This window comes from Sylvia atricapilla, chromosome 6 (assembly GCF_009819655.1).
Source record: "Sylvia atricapilla isolate bSylAtr1 chromosome 6, bSylAtr1.pri, whole genome shotgun sequence".
NCBI lineage: Eukaryota > Metazoa > Chordata > Aves > Passeriformes > Sylviidae > Sylvia > Sylvia atricapilla.
In genome coordinates this window covers 13710380-13726093 of record NC_089145.1, presented here as the reverse complement: position 1 = coordinate 13726093, position 15714 = coordinate 13710380, and the positions used below count along the sequence as shown (strand labels likewise).

General features: G+C 37.3%; 1 protein-coding gene across 2 annotated transcripts in view; it reads left to right on the top strand.

Moving 5' to 3' along the window:
* The window catches only part of USH1C (USH1 protein network component harmonin), a 46270-nt gene that overhangs the window by 25244 nt on the left and 5312 nt on the right, over positions 1 to 15714 (top strand). The gene's annotated exons all lie outside the window — the stretch shown is intronic.

Sequence of the window (15714 nt, the reverse complement as noted above, 5' to 3'; positions counted from 1 at the left end):
CACAGTGTGCACTAGAAGATTGAAAAGATTTATTTTTAATCCTTTGCTTTTGGCAGTGATGAATTTTCATCCTACTCCCTATTGCTAATGAATTTTTTGTTTGTAAAGACAAAATTTCATTCTGTACTAAAAATATTTATAATAGGAAGGAAAGAGAATCCATGGGGAAAATTGTAGGAAAGGATGAATCATCTTTTTGTATCTGAATGCTGTGAGTGCAGCTAAGACATTCAGATACATGTTCATGTTCTAGAAGACTTTGGCTTGTGTACTGCTTAGTGTGCCTCTGAATTCAGTAATTCAAATGTTGATAACTAGCAAGTTGACCTGCCTGATGTTATATCTGCCAGACAGTACTAAATGTATCTTCGAATTTTTTAGAGGATGATATTGGCAATTGTTGTTAAGATAAAAACCAGTTATCCCTGAATAAAATACACCATAGAATTAGGTTTAGGTTTAAACATTAGTGTGAAAAGCTAGATGTTTTTTAGTTTAGCTTTAACTCCAGTGGTTTTGGGGTTCCTTTTCCCCCTGCTCCCCTCCCTACAACACCACCACCACATAATCATGAAGAAATAGACCACATCCCACTGAACTCATCAGTACAAAGTTTCAGTTAACTGCTTGACTTGGGGAATTGGCTTTTGTAGCTTCCAGGGAGAATGTTTGTTTTCCAAGGCTTTGTTATCAATATTAACTGCAAAAGGTGAAAGGAAGACAAATAATGCTATTTAATGTGAAGTAGTTCATGGTGGTTTTGGGAATTCAAAGCACAGAAAGTCAATAGCTGATGATGATGATAAGAGCAAAATCAAACCTGAAGCACAACCTTTCTGGCAGGAGCAGTAATTGTCAATAAGTGGCTGCCTGCTCCTCTGTTTTACTTTTCATAAATAAAAGAAGATCATGGCCTTTCCAATATGAACTAAGTCCTACCTGTACAAATGTGAAAGGGTAGCAGAAATGTAAATCACTAAAGTAGAAATAAAGTGTGTGTTTTAAAGACAGCAGGAACAGAGGCTTCCAAAAGACCATGTAGCTTTTTCCTTTGTATCCTACATCTAATTTTTAGAGTCACTTTGTGCTGTATTAGTTAACTCATCTGAGTAGATTTTATCCAGTGCTTGTAGGAGCTACATGGTCTTTGTGATGCAGTGTTCCTTCTTGTTCCTTCCTACAGTTTCTGTACTGATCTAAACCTTTCCATTATAATTCCTTAATTCAATTTTGTTAGGGGATGCAATGCTGATTTTAGGCCATATGCATGAAGCCATTGGATGCGTGGACTATTCACATCTACCTATACATGAGCATCTGTCACCTGAAAGCAATCAGTTTTTTATATATATATATGTGTATGTATGTATATATATGTATATGTATATATATATATATGCCAAAACAAGAGAGATGGCAAATCAAGACCCAACCAAAATGGTTTGCATATTCCAAGTTTTGTAGTGGGCCTATGTGCCCTAAAGTTCTAACTTTGCAGAGGAACAAAGAAGTTGAATTCTCTGATCTCATCCAGCTTATGCTGGGGACTACAAACCCTCCAAAAAGTTTGGATTCCTTGCATATTGCTGAGTAAATGGACTTTGGATTTTCTTTTAAAAACCATCCCCATACTTGCAAAGACTGTAATTAATTTTTCAAGGCAGACACTCATGTACCAAGATTGAAGTTTGTGGTGTTTTTAGCTGATGTAAAAATTTTTATTAAAAAACCTTCCCAGAAAGGGAAAGAACGAAAGAAGTCAAAAAGTGATAGTTTTTGTGAACAGAAGAAGAATAAAAAGGAAATGGAGTTTGAGCAAAAACTTGCCAAAGAGAAAGAAGGAATGCTGGAGAAAGAAAAACAACTGAAAATAAATCGTCTTGTGCAAGAGGTATGTTGTGATCTATCAAGTACAAAGCTATATGAAAAGAAAATTAGATAGATTTTTAGTGGAATTATTTTAGCAGGACACTTGTTTAATTATGTCAAAGATAATGAAATTTTAAAAGCTACTTCACTGCAAAATTCTGTTGCTGCATTTGCTTGTTTCTAGTCAACTTTTGCATAAATGAGAATAGCTCTGCTGTTGTGTCCATGAGTAGCAGTGAATTTAATTAAGAACAGCAAAATAGGAAATCCTTTGCAAAAGTATTATTATTATTGTTTATTGAACTATTTTAGGTGGCATTTCATACTTTTGAAGCCTATTTGTTTTATGACCATACCTATAATCTTTTCTAATGTACCAATGTTATGGTCAAGGTATCTGAGACAGAACGAGAAGACCTGGAAGAATCAGAAAAGGTGCAGCACTGGGTGGAAAGACTTTGTCAAACACGGTTAGAACAGATTTCCTCTGTGGAGAATGAGTCTCCTGAGGTAAAATTCTAGTTTTCCATATATTGCATGATCTCTAAATAACTGGAAGTTGTCTCCTAAAAGCAAGAGGTTTTGCCAGTGAAAAAAATCTCTTTCCTCCTCAGTCTTCTTTCTAAGAGGGAAGGGAGAAAAGTCAATAACTGATGACTAACAATCTACAGAATTTGCTTTTCCTATATTTTATGAAGATTTAAACATTATTTTAATGAACTGGTTGTATTTTGTCCTTTTAAAATATATTATCACCACTAAATTAACAGTTTTGTTGTCTCATGAAATATTTGGGCTAGGTGGGACATGCTACCAGTAACAAAAGCCAGACCCAGCTATATTTATTAGTATCATGAATATAAGGACATCATTGATGATGAGCTCTTGGAAGCTTCCTTGTATTGCATGAAATAAAGGAACAGGATAAGTAAATTACAAAAAGATACGAAACTCACAAGGGGCAGGGTTTGGACTTGTGCTTTAAGTAGACCCCTTTAATCAGGGGAGCTGCAGATAGCGATTGTTCCTTACAGCCTGAAGGTTCTAGATGTGGAGTGAGGCTTTCCCACCATCCTGTTGCTCTGGCTGTCTTCCAAGGAAAGCCACTTCCAAGAGGAACACTGCAATCTGCTGAGCTCCCGTGGGATCCCCGAGAAACTGCAACCACAAAAGGGACCTTGGGGAACACTCTCACGTGATTTTCCTTCAGGTCAGCGTGGAGCAGCTCTGAAAAAAGCAGCTGATCTTTTGTTCCTTGTGGCCCTAGGCTCAGATCCATGTGGTTTTTCAGTGCAGGTCTTTAGTGGAATGATTATGGAGAGTTTTTCTCTCACTAACCAAACTTGGCAGCTTGTGTTCTGCTAGAACTTTGTCCCACTTTTTGTAAAGTAAGAAGGAACATTGCAGATTACAAACACTGTTATACTTTCAGAGCTCTACCTGGATTTAAGACAAGCACACTGTGTTGTGTTTGCTCCATACATTTTTCATTATACTATATGTAATTGCTCTACTACGATTTTTGTACAAACCTACCCAAGCAGTTAAAACATGTAAGAACACAATACCTGAGTGCTCCTTAGGGGTAAATGCAGTTGAAAAATATTTAAGTGCTACAGGTTTGGACTCTTTCTTGGGAACAAGCGCATTCGAGATTTCAACTTCAGCCAAAGAAATAGCTATTTTTCAGCACCAAGCCGTGAGGATGTTAGATGAGAAGAATGTGCAAAGTGTTACCCATCTTAGGGAAGTGTTGCCATATTGGAATAAGATGAATGTGTCTGTCAGACACCTTATCTATGTAAGGTTTACTCAGATGAGTCTACAAAATAGCAAAATGACTGAATTTTCTCAAATACTCCAGTTTGATCACTGATAAATGTTAGCAACTGTAACAGCATATTTATCCTCACACACATCCTTTTTTTTTGGATGAGCTGCTTATTGTGTTCAAACTCCAAAGTTGTTGAGTACCCTAATAGATCTGGTGTGGATTAACATAAATTATAACATCTCAAGCCCCTTGAGGTTCTGAATTTCATAGCACACTAAACTTTTTGTTTTGATAGCTGCTTAAGCTTAGTTTTCTTTCTTGTGCTAATGTGTGGTTAGTAACCACTTTCCCTTTTTTAATGACATAGAATCTCAGAGCCTGTCTTTGCTTATTTTCCTTCAAATAATCACCTCTATGAGGAGTAATTCTTGCTTTCTCCTCATAAGAGCCAGAGAGGCAAAAGTGTTACTGTGGTTTGTCCTGTGATTTTGCCTTCTGAAAACTTCATACGCTTGAGGTTTTCTGGGGTTTCTTTTGTCAACCCCCTTACCCCAAGAGCTGCTGTCACACCACTCCCATTTGTCTTGTATTTCAACTAGAATCCCAAGGAGCGCTTTTAGAAAGACTTTCAGAGGAAATGTTTGTGTACAGTGTGAGAGAAGCAGAGATCTTCCTGTGGAGTAGCAGTGAGGCTGAGCGGTGTTCTAGGGCTGGCCATTCTTCAGAGCTGTTGCAGGCAGCAGTGTTGAGGCAGAGGTTTCTGTTCTGTCACACGTAGCCGGCGAGTGGACGTCCTTCTGCCTCTCCCTCTACCACCTCCATGCGGCGCTTTGCCGGGGGCCTGCAGCTGCACACCACGGATCTCGATGACATAAACCTTGATGAAGTTGACAAACCCAAACAGCGTGCGCCGCCGCCGCCGCCGCCGCCGCCACCCCCCAGTGGTACCCCAGCACCACCAGCTCATCCACCTCCTGCCTCAAATGCTCCACGAGGTCCTGCCCTCTTGGTAACACCAGCTTCCCAGGTGACCTCGGGATCTGTTTGGATGCATGCGCCTTTACCATTCCCCTGCGTGCCTCCCTGCCCTGATCCATCACCCTCTTTACCCACTGGATCTACCCTTTTGCCCCTTGCAATGTTAAAAGGGGGAATGAGGTGGTTTCTTCATTTTTTCTGTAGTAATTGCAGTCCAGAGATAGTTTCCTTTTAACAATTTTTAGCATAAGTCAGGAGGAGTTGCTCTCCTGCCTGCATACATTGTAGTCCTATTACCTGCAGATGTCCTAGGCAGAATGTATCAGTTTAAAAAAAAAGATGATTTGGACTTGAATGATTAAAGACAAAAGCAATCACAGGCAGCAGATTTAATTGATTGTTAAATTTTAGAAAAGTATCCATGTAGTGAAAATGACTTGCAGAAGTGTTTTAAATGTGTCATCAAATTACTTTGTTAGGTGAGAAGAGTGGACAAAGAAAATTGACAAAGTCAGAAGGTCAAACTTTTAAAAGGTCAGAACAGTGTAAAATAAAAAAGCAAGAGCTGGTAACCTGGTTTGACTTCTTGCACTTTGAGAAAACATTGACTTTCTCCTTATTGCAATCTGAGTCCAAGAGAGGATCAAATGAAAGAAATCTTGTGCTAAATCTCACTTTAGGAAAGAAATGGCAGCTGATTCATCATGATTCCCTTTGCTAAGCCCTGTAGTGAGAATCATGTACTTGTTCCTTTGGCAAAAGATGCTTACTTGTTTCAAGCAGCAGAAGAGGATCCCATATGATCACTTCCTTCCTACACAGTTTTCTGCATGGATTGACTGACTGCACTGTTGGGTTTTGGGAGTTTTGCATGTTTACTAAATAGTCTTTGTATTTGCATGATTCTCCTTGGGTGGGGAAGGATATGCAAAAAAAAAAAAAAAAAAAAAAAAAAAAAAAAAAAAAAAAAAACCAAAAAAAAAAAAAGATAGAGTCTCTCTCTGTGAATAAATGCCGTGATGTGACCCATGAATCTCATGTAAACTTATGGGGACCTCTGATAGTGCTTGATCTCTGTGGTTCATGCATTTGAAGTGCCAAGAATGTGCTAGATCTACTGAAATGGAAATAGAATATGTTCTTCCGGATAGCAGGTTTCCCAAGTTATTTACAAAATAAAAATGACATGAAATGACACAAGTGTAAAAAATACTTGTGTTGAGAGGAGAAATAGACTCTTCTAAAGACAACAGAGAATATTCAGACAGGAGTAGTATAGGAACTGCCATACTGATCTGACCCCAAATCAATATATTCTAATATCTGTTTCTGGCAGTTTGTCACTGCTAGCTATGTTAGAGAAAATAAATTAATAATTAAGAAAAATATGCTAGGTAACAACAAATAACCTAGCCTTTAGAATTAATGTCAGTTTTCACTGAGTATAATTAGTGTATATGAGGAAATAACTAGGCTCTTAGTAAAATTAATTGAGCCAAAGCTGCTTTGTTTATAAATAGATAATTCAGTATTTCTGATGTCGTTTCAGAAATGGAAGAAAAATACAAAGCTTGACAATTTATTCTTGCTACCTTTTACAAAGTCAGTTTTTAACCCCCCAGATCAGCAAAAGCAGTGCATTTGTGTGACTGTGGATTAAAAATCTTGTGTTTATGCCTGCTAAAGCCAAAAAATAAGACAACTGTAGTTGTCCCGTAAGTTCATTTTTCTAATATTACTCAAGCGAGTAAATCTTCTCTACATTGCTCCATTTTTTATTTTAACCCAGATCATTTAATTTCCAGTTCAGCTCGAACAAAAACTGAAAAAAGGATTAAAAATCCTGTCAAAGACATTCTTGAGAGCTAACTATTAAAATATCTGGTATAAATTGTCTGTTTCTGAAAAAATTAATATTAGCTTTACACTTCATGTGAACGCAGTACTAAGTGTGTTGCTGTTTAGGTTGTAAGAAACACCTCCCACGTTGGCAAAGCGTCCCCTGTGACAAGCAACCCACTGGTATGTCACGTACTGTTTATCATGGCTGTAGTTTCATGAACTTCCCATGTAGTGCTAATGGCGGGGTATTGTCCAGGGTTTCACTCTTCAGGGCTAATTTATTTAAAATCCAGCACATGGAATGATCTGTGTGGATACATTGCTGTGCTGAAGGCACAAGTGGTGGAAGTGACTCCTAATGGTCCAAGGATTTTGTATTTCAACAGTTTAGCAAGTTTCAAGTCCATATTTGCATATTGTGAATGTCTGTATGTCACAGTGCATGTGCTTTGTTCTTCCATCAAGGCAAAAATTGCTAGGTTCAAACTACCTTTTAAATATAATGGGTGCTAAGACACAGGTTTCATCTCAGTACCACCAGTAGTTTGATATCTCTTTGCTCTGATTTTGAGTCAGAATAATCAGATGTCCATTCTGCACTCTAGAAAAATCTGTTGCTAAATTGTGCAACTCCAGGAGAAATCATCCACTTCCAGTGCAGCTTAACAAGTTGGTATCTGTGAATCTCTTGATTCTGATTCTTCTAAGTTCAGAATGCTTAATTATACAATATATTTTGCAGTATGGAAAAACATTTGTTGTGGGATATCCACAGGGCATTTTAAATATCTGATTAAAACTTAAAAATTATTTATGAAAGGAAATGATTGGGGAAGGGGAAGAAAACCCACAGGGAAAAAAAACACACAAGCACAAAAAACCAAACAAAAAACCAAATCCAAAAAATGGCTTAATCCATTTGCTGGAAGCAGATAAATAATTTCAGAGGTTACAGCTTGTACCATAAGAGCAATCTCTGGAATACATCACATTTCCTATGAGAAACATTGAGGAAAGTGTCCCAAGAGTTGCTGGGGTTAAGTCAGAAACTGAACCCACAGGGCTCAGTTTTGAACTCTTTTCTTGAATGAAACGTGCTTGATGTCATTGGGAGTTTGGCTGAGTGAGAAGTGTAGGATTGGACTAGGACATGCTGAATGATGAGGTCTCAGAGGCCTCTGGGTATCTACTTTGTGGAGTCAGAGGTAGGGAATTAACCTAGCAAACCCTCACTCTTAAATCAAGATAATTTGACTTGAAATTCTTTATGGAAAGCTGTTTGCTGCAGCCCTGCTGAATTTTGTCTTAAAAGATCTATTCAGCCATGGATTAGTTAAAATGTTATTTTGGGTCCACTGTGTTCTTACACTCGACTTGAGCAGTTTTGGGGTTTTTTTCCTCTAACTTCTCATTCAGTTTGTTGCCTTTATGAGAAAAAAGCCAAAAGCAGGGCTGAGATTTTTCCCATAATCTCACTGGTGAAGCCAGAATTTAGGTGAAAAGCTACTACTTGGATATAAGAGAAATGGTGTTTTGGTTTGTTGACTTTGTAAGCCTTAGTCAAAATAATTCTGTCAGCTCTTTTTTGTATTAGTGTCATTAAATTCTTTATTATAAACAATTTGAATTGAAGAATTGGGGTGAAATGATGGATTTGCACAAATTAGGTTGTGAACTGTGATTTTCTTAAATTAACTCCATAGCAACTTGCTCCAAGTCCACCTACCCAGCGTCCTCCAGGGGTACCAATAGTGTCAAAGCCAGTTATGCTGCATCCTGACCCCAACTTCGTGGTCAGGCCAACAATCAAATCAGAGGCCCTGGTAAGCCTTTTAATATCCTTTTACTGAGTGCTGCAGTATTGTGGGGGTTTGGTTTTCACATTGTTCTTTGAAGTGTCCTCAAAGAATCAATCTTTTTCCCATTTCCTGCTAACTAAAATTCCTGTATATTTTCAAGCAGTCACTAATGTAAGTACAAAACAGTATTTTTCTGTTTTTTTTTTCCATGGTGGAAAAGTCATTTTTAGTGACAATTTTTCTGCAGGGGTGCATAATTCTAGAGCAGCATAAAGCCCTAGAATTTGTACATTTTGTTTCTCATTTATTCACATGCTAGGTTTTATTTTTAAAAATTCTGAATTCATCAGAAATGAAATAATAAAAATTAACTCAACTGCTATTTTCCTTTGTAAACAGTCATGAAAATACTTGAAGATACATGCCATATTATATAATTTGTCATATATATACAATTTAAATGTATCTTGTAATTTCCATGGGGAAAAAATGTGTTGTTATATCAGACTCCAATATACTGGTCATGCAATGTTACTGCAAAGTTCACTCACAATCAGCTTCTTTTTCTTATTTCTTTTCTATTTCTGTTTCAAATGCAAGAGGAAAGTCAGAGACTAAATGTTTTAGGGCCAACCATGTAGCAATTCCATCCTTGGGAATTGTATTTTATGACAGAAGGTGAGCCAGGGATTACTGAGCAAAAAAAGAAGAAATATTTTTCAGACAGGTGACAACTCCCAGCTGACAGTCCTTGAAATTCACCTAAAATAGCTCGTGGGTTAATTAGTAGTATTTATTCTTGAGGGTTGTCATGACTTAAGCTGTTAGTGTAGGAGTTCTGTGTTGCATGCATGTGTGTGGACACATGTATCTGCATTTGTAAGACAGTAAAAGACAGAAAAAACCATCAAATTTGTGTTGCATTTATTTAATTAAAAGCTATTTCTGGCAGTGAATTACATGCACAATATTCCTAGCTGTGTTTTATTAAAACATGATGGATTTCTTTGTCGTTTTTTGCTTTAATAATTTAGATACTCTTGTTCCTTTATTTTCCCCAGTTAGACTTAGAACAAATTTAAGTGATACTTAGTAACCGCTTTTCCCACAACCAGAGTCATCTTGAAGCTTCTACATTATAAATTAATTGAATGGTAATTGGAAGCAGTTTTAATAAGTTGCTTAAGAGAAGGCAGGCACATGAGCTAAAAATAAATTCAGATCCCTCTAGTTTTCTTCAGTTGGAGCTCTTGTTTTGATTGTCTTCAGTAATTTAACAGCTCTAAGCAATATGAAATCCCTTAGGGGAGGAATGAGCAAAATCATAATCTTCAGTTAATATCATATAGCTTTTGAAGAACTGTGTATATGCAAACTGCAAAATGGATAATACCAGTGGCTGTTTCACTGATCAAACAGTCATCGTACAAATTTTAGAAGGCACCTTTTTTTTTTTTTTTTTTTTTTTAACTGACTACTTACAATTAGTACAAGGAGCTGGCAACAAGATCCACCTCCATGGGAAATGTCTTATGATTTGTTATGCATGCATGCACATTTTCCGAATCACAAGTCTGCTAAAATCTTTCAGATTCAATCATCTTCCTTCCCAAACTGCCTTATATTAGTTGGAAGATCAAAATTTCCATAGGAGCAATATTCTGGTAGGACTTTGAGAAAGATCTGTCTTTAAATCCATTTAGTAGAGCTTGTACCTCTTAGTTCCATTGATGACTTACTGCAATAAAGGTTATTTATTCATCCTTCCTGCAAGGAAGTCACAAGTGGTATGTAAAGTAAAGCCTGCATGGATACTAAGAGGGAGATGAATCCTGTTAGTTAAAAAAAGGCCAATGTATGACAAAACAGACAGTAGCTGCCTGTCTCCAGAAGTGTATAAGAATTGAAATGAGATTTCAAGCAAGAGGAGAGGGGGGTTTGGTTGGTTGCTATGTGTCGTTTTGCGCATGTGTGTTTAAGTTAATTGTTCAGATAAAGGACCAGTTCCTCTTTTCTTAGTGGAGGACAGTACCACCAAAGACAGCATACCATTTGCTGCCTGGTTTCTCCTCTTCCTAGATTTCACACACCTTATGGAACTCCAGCTTTTATGTCTTAATTTGACATAATGCACACCACTTTTTCTGCCTTGTTTTTAGCTGAATTTAACTGTCTTGGGTACCAAGCTCAAGAAACTGAGGTTGATGGATTTATTTGGTTCAAGCAACTAATCCAGTTGGCCTATATTCAAGCAATTGACTTGTAAAGAAGATGAAAAAGTGTGCACTTAAGAATAAAACAGGCATGCAAGAATGGGTAAAATTCTTCTGTTACCTGGAAGGTAGTTGGGCCAGATAGTCTCTGTTGTGTCTTCAGTAATCTTGTTAATTAAATTCCGGTCAGAATTACCAGTTTTTTTAACAGTTGATGAAAATGAAATTGTTTTCACTTAAAAATACAGAAATCATGGTAGACATTTAAACCTTAAGCATGGCCTTGAACGCTGAGGGCTGCTTTGAGTCAAAATCAGTGTGAGCTGTACTAGAGTGAACTGCAATACACTCATGGCAAAGCCAATTAAATTTTAGCTCAGAGAACAGGAGGGAACTGTTACAATTTAGTGCTGAGATTTTCATAGATGCAAAACCACTGGGAACATTAGTCTCTGCTTTCCCATTTATCAAAAGCATCCTGTTGTGTGAGTTACAAGGCTCTGCTGCACTTGCTTCTACAAAATTTCCTTATTCTTTTGCAGCTGGATAAATAATTTCTGAAGGGAAAAAAAAAATATTTAAGCTTTCCTCTAATTTGCAAGATTTGAAGTCTGATTCTGCAGGACTGAAGTCAAGACAGGTGCTTAGATACCATGTGACAAGATGGGACTGGAAATTTCAGTTAGTATTGGTTATAGCCATACCAAACAATCTGTGTTAATTTTTTATTTTTTTTTTTATTTTGAGGTTCTAAAGAGATTTGTGGAAAATCATTCCAAACTTGCCCGTATGTCCTCCAAGACAAAAACTCATAGTTTGTATTAATTAAACACAAACCACATTTCATTAACTCTGGAATATATTTTTCCAAGTAATGGTAGGACTATAGGACACTGAGAGAAACGTTAGTGAAACTGATAGTAATAGTTGGTAATTTGTTTTAAAGCAAATTGAGTTTGAAAAGGTAAATTCCAGTGTTTGGTCTGTAGAAAGTTTTTCTTGTTCCAGAAGACTCAAATGCTTCAATGTTTTGAGTCTTGCTGCAAGGTTTTGAGTGGAGGCTGGGGAAGCGTCAGTAGTGTTTTGTATAATAATATAGAGATTAGCCTATTTCATTTTTGAAAATTTTTTTAGACTAATAAGATATTCTGTATTTTAAGTGATTACAAACTACAGCATATCATTTTGTTAGAATAATGAAAGTGACAGAAAAACAGAATGAATATGGAATTTAAGACCTTGAAGCCAAACACAATAAAATAAAATTCATTTAATAATAGGAAATGCTTGGTAGGAAAGCAAATCTTAAATGCATAAACATACATTTATCATGACTTCTCAGTATTTTATAAATTATTGTCTACTATTTTCTGGGTTTAGGGTTGGGGATTTTTCTCAATTTTTTTCTCATATGTCATGGATGAGAGGCCCAAGCCCTCTTTTGTTGAAATGACTTGTAAAAGCAGCCATGGAAAATATTTTTAAGAAATCTTGTGGTATGGAAATGTGCATTATTTATGTAGTTTATGTAGAATTCTTTCCACTTTGCATTTAGTACTATTTCACTGTGTGTGTTCTCTCATTTTAAAATGATACATGGAACAAGCACTAACCAGTGCAAGTGTGATTCAGTCGCTAGGAGAGCAAAATAAGCAGTAAGATAATTTATCAGTAGGTGATACTTATTTACAGCAAAAAGTTAATACCTGGTTTGGCAATTTTCTTTCTTTTGCAGCCACAAGAGATGTTTAAAAGGATGGTGGTTTACAATTCATCATTTAAATCTAACAAAAAACAAGTAAAATAACATTTTCCGTGTTTTGTGTGGTACTTCTTGTTTGACTGATCATAGATCTAATACTTTCCTTTCCAATTCTGTTGCTCAGTTTCTAAAACAGGAGATGCAAGACAGGCCTAGTGCATGAGAGCTGCTAGTCTTTGTAAGCTTTAAGTGTGTGCCTGTGGCTCCTGCTAGTCTAGGCAGAAGAAGAAGGAGAATAAATCTTTCCGGTTGAACCATCTTCAACTACTTATATGGTTAAGTGCAACCTTTTAGACAGTTCAACGCTGATAACTGAACTGATGATGATATTCCCAAGATTTCCTTGTTTCTTTTAGTCTCCAGCTGCAATGCTTTCAGTAATAAAATATTTTATCAGTTTAACAAATAGAGCTGTCATCATAACATGGCTACTGGTAGGAAACCAGAGGAACTGGTGGTGGAAAGCCTTGTTCGTTCAGCCTTCCTGTATTGTGTGGGATTTTCCGGCTGCATTTTTACTTTTGTTGCTTTCCTCTGTCATAATGATGAAGTTTTCATCTCTTTGACTTTGACTGGCTGTTGGTTCAATAGATGGTTCCTTGAAGAAGTGAATTTTATGCTGAACTTCTCCACTGCTGTAAAATGTGCCAGTTGCTGTACAAAACCCCTTTGTTAGTGCAAGCTAAGTTAGATGCATTTACGTTATATGAAAAGTTGGCACACAGCAGTGAGCTCACAGTGTGAGCTTTTGAGCATTAAAACATTGAGATTAAAAATATTTTTTCTTCTTTTAGTCAGTTCTGTATCTAGAAGGGAAAACTGAGTGAAAAAGATCCAGCTTTGAGATTATTTATTTGTCAGCAAATGCCAGTTCTGAATATATAACAATTGTGTTCTAAAAAGAGGTGTTTTTTTGAAAGTTTTGTTATTTCTGGTCATGAGTTTATCTTTCAATTATTTGTTGTTGTTGCTTGGGTCTTGTTTATTTGTTTGTGAATTGTTGTTGTTATTTCAAGTCTCAATTGCTCTTGACTATTGTTGTTAGAAACCAAGGAAGCAGTATCATTAGTATAAGTGCTTGTGTTTTGGAGGTTGTTTTTTCTCTAAATAGTAACTTCAGCTTTCACCTGGAAGTCAGACAGAGAGTTGTTTCAGTGCAGTCGGATATTTCAGTGTTCCATTTTCAACTTATGTTCATCCTCTGAATGCTTTTTGTAAGTCAAGAAGGGATTTGAATGGTCTTAACTCTTTCACCTGAAACGTCCTGAGTGGTGGGAAGGTTGGCTTAGGACTGTGCTTGGTGTTCCTTGGTGTTCCTTGGTTCATTGGTCCCTGCTTGGATATGGAGTGCACTCTCTGACCTCTGAATTTGTGGTGTGCATATCAGGGAAGATTTATTACAGTTCAGTGCATGTCTTCTTGCTGTCTTAATAATACTTGTACATTATTGGATCCAGATCATATCTCTGGTACATAGCGAATCCAAGGGGACAACAGTTTAGGTGAATATTAGGAAATAGTTTTTCACCCACAGGGTGGTTGGGCACTAGAAGAGGCTCCCAGAGGCACCAGCCTGACAGAGCTCAAGGAGTGTTTAGACAGTGCCCTCACCTGCATGGTTCACTCTGTGCAGGGCCAGGAGTTGCATTTGATCATCCTTGGCAGTTTCATCCAACTCAGGATATTCTATGTTTCTATGACTTTTGCTTGCGGATTGGTTTTTTGGTGACTTTTTATTTTGTGTGTTTGTTTTTGTGGAGTTTTTTGGGTTTTTTCCTGTTTAAAGATTATTTTCCCAGGAAAACTTCCTTCAAGGGCAACATCTGTTTTCCATGAGGACAACCTGGGACAAAAAGTTCACTGACTTTCTTTAGATTACATAATGACTTAGTGACTTGGCTGAGATTAGAGTTCTTTTCTCTAAATTGCTTGCTCCAAACCCATAGATATCTACTTCAGCCATGATTCCAAAAGGCACTACTAATTCAGTTATTCAAAGTATTAATTGTTTAGGTAGCTTTCATTGTAAAATGTTTCTCTTACAGTTTTAGTTGAATGGTCCATAATATTAATACACTTTTTAAATTAATGAATAATTGAAGTTTTTCCCCCAGGAAGAAATTCTACTCTTGCTGATGTCTGTGATGAAATTCCCATTTATCCAATTAACAAATGTAACGCGGTGTAACAAACTTAATGTATGGCAGTGCTCTTATGGGTGAGATCAGACCCCGGAGGGTTCATAGTCACATCAGAATTGGGCAACTGAAAGATGATAAAGACTGTAACAGAGGAGGCATTAGTATTTTCTGCTGCAACTTTGCCATTTAACAGCCAGCCCTTAAATATACCACAGGAAACTCAAGCTGTGTGTTTGGTTTACAAGTGGAAAAAGGCTCAGCTGAGTCTGACCATGGAATAGTCTTTGTTGTCAAATGGATCCAGTAGAAAAGAAGGCAATAATGAATATATCAAGCTTGATCATGCACTGAACCACTGATCTGTGTAAGGTATTTGCTTGCCTGCTGTGTCTGCAAAGGGTTGTGTGGTTCTGTGTTCCCCTATCACTGGATGTGACTGAAGCTTGAGGCCACGAGAGTGGGAGCTAGGTGCCTCAGTAAAGATTTTCTGAAGTTCTGACGTCCTTGCTTTAGTGTGCAGAGCTTTCATAAGTTCCCAGCACTGACCATACAGTCTCACCCAGTAGCTACTAATCCTCCTCAAGAAACTGCCACTCAAACCCCGCTGACTCCTGACTGCTGGTGTGGGAATGCCCATTTTTGCAGAAGAGGTAGTTCCTGCTTTTCTCTGCAGTCTTGGTCTGACAAGGGTTAAGCATCACATTTTGTGAGTCTTCTCAAATCTTGCTGTGCCTAACTGCAGTATCATCTTCTGCATTTCAGACATTCTCTGACAAAACTTTTAAGTCCTCCGCAGAACCATATGAAGTTAAAAATCATATTGTTGTCCTGCAAATTGTCCAACAAATTGTTCCCCTGCACTTGCTTGTGGTATGGAGCCAACTCCCTGAAACTCCAAGAAGGAGAGAAGGGAGCTGAAAAAGAATCCTAAAACCCAGACATTGTGGAGTGATGTTGCTGACAGGTGAATTGGAGCCTGTCATTTCCACCTGTTACCATCCAACATGTTGATAATCCCAAGAAATGTTGCTCCAAATAGTGTGGCAGAACATATCTGCCTGTGGTGTGGTGCTTTTAAGATTTGTTTCTGTTCTGTGAGGTGTAGAGAGGAACTGTGGAGCTGAACAGGTGGTAAACTCTTCCTCAGAAATGCTCCATGATATTTTGGAGCAACTCAAATTATTGATCTGTCATGAGGTTTTGAAATGTCTTCTGACTGTCTGGATGGACTCTGTGCTGTCTCTCTGGGCTTTTCTCCAGTTACTGTCTTCTTTCATAGCTTACAGAATCACATGTTCTCTCACTAATAAATAAGATGGAATTTTTGTGTTAAGTG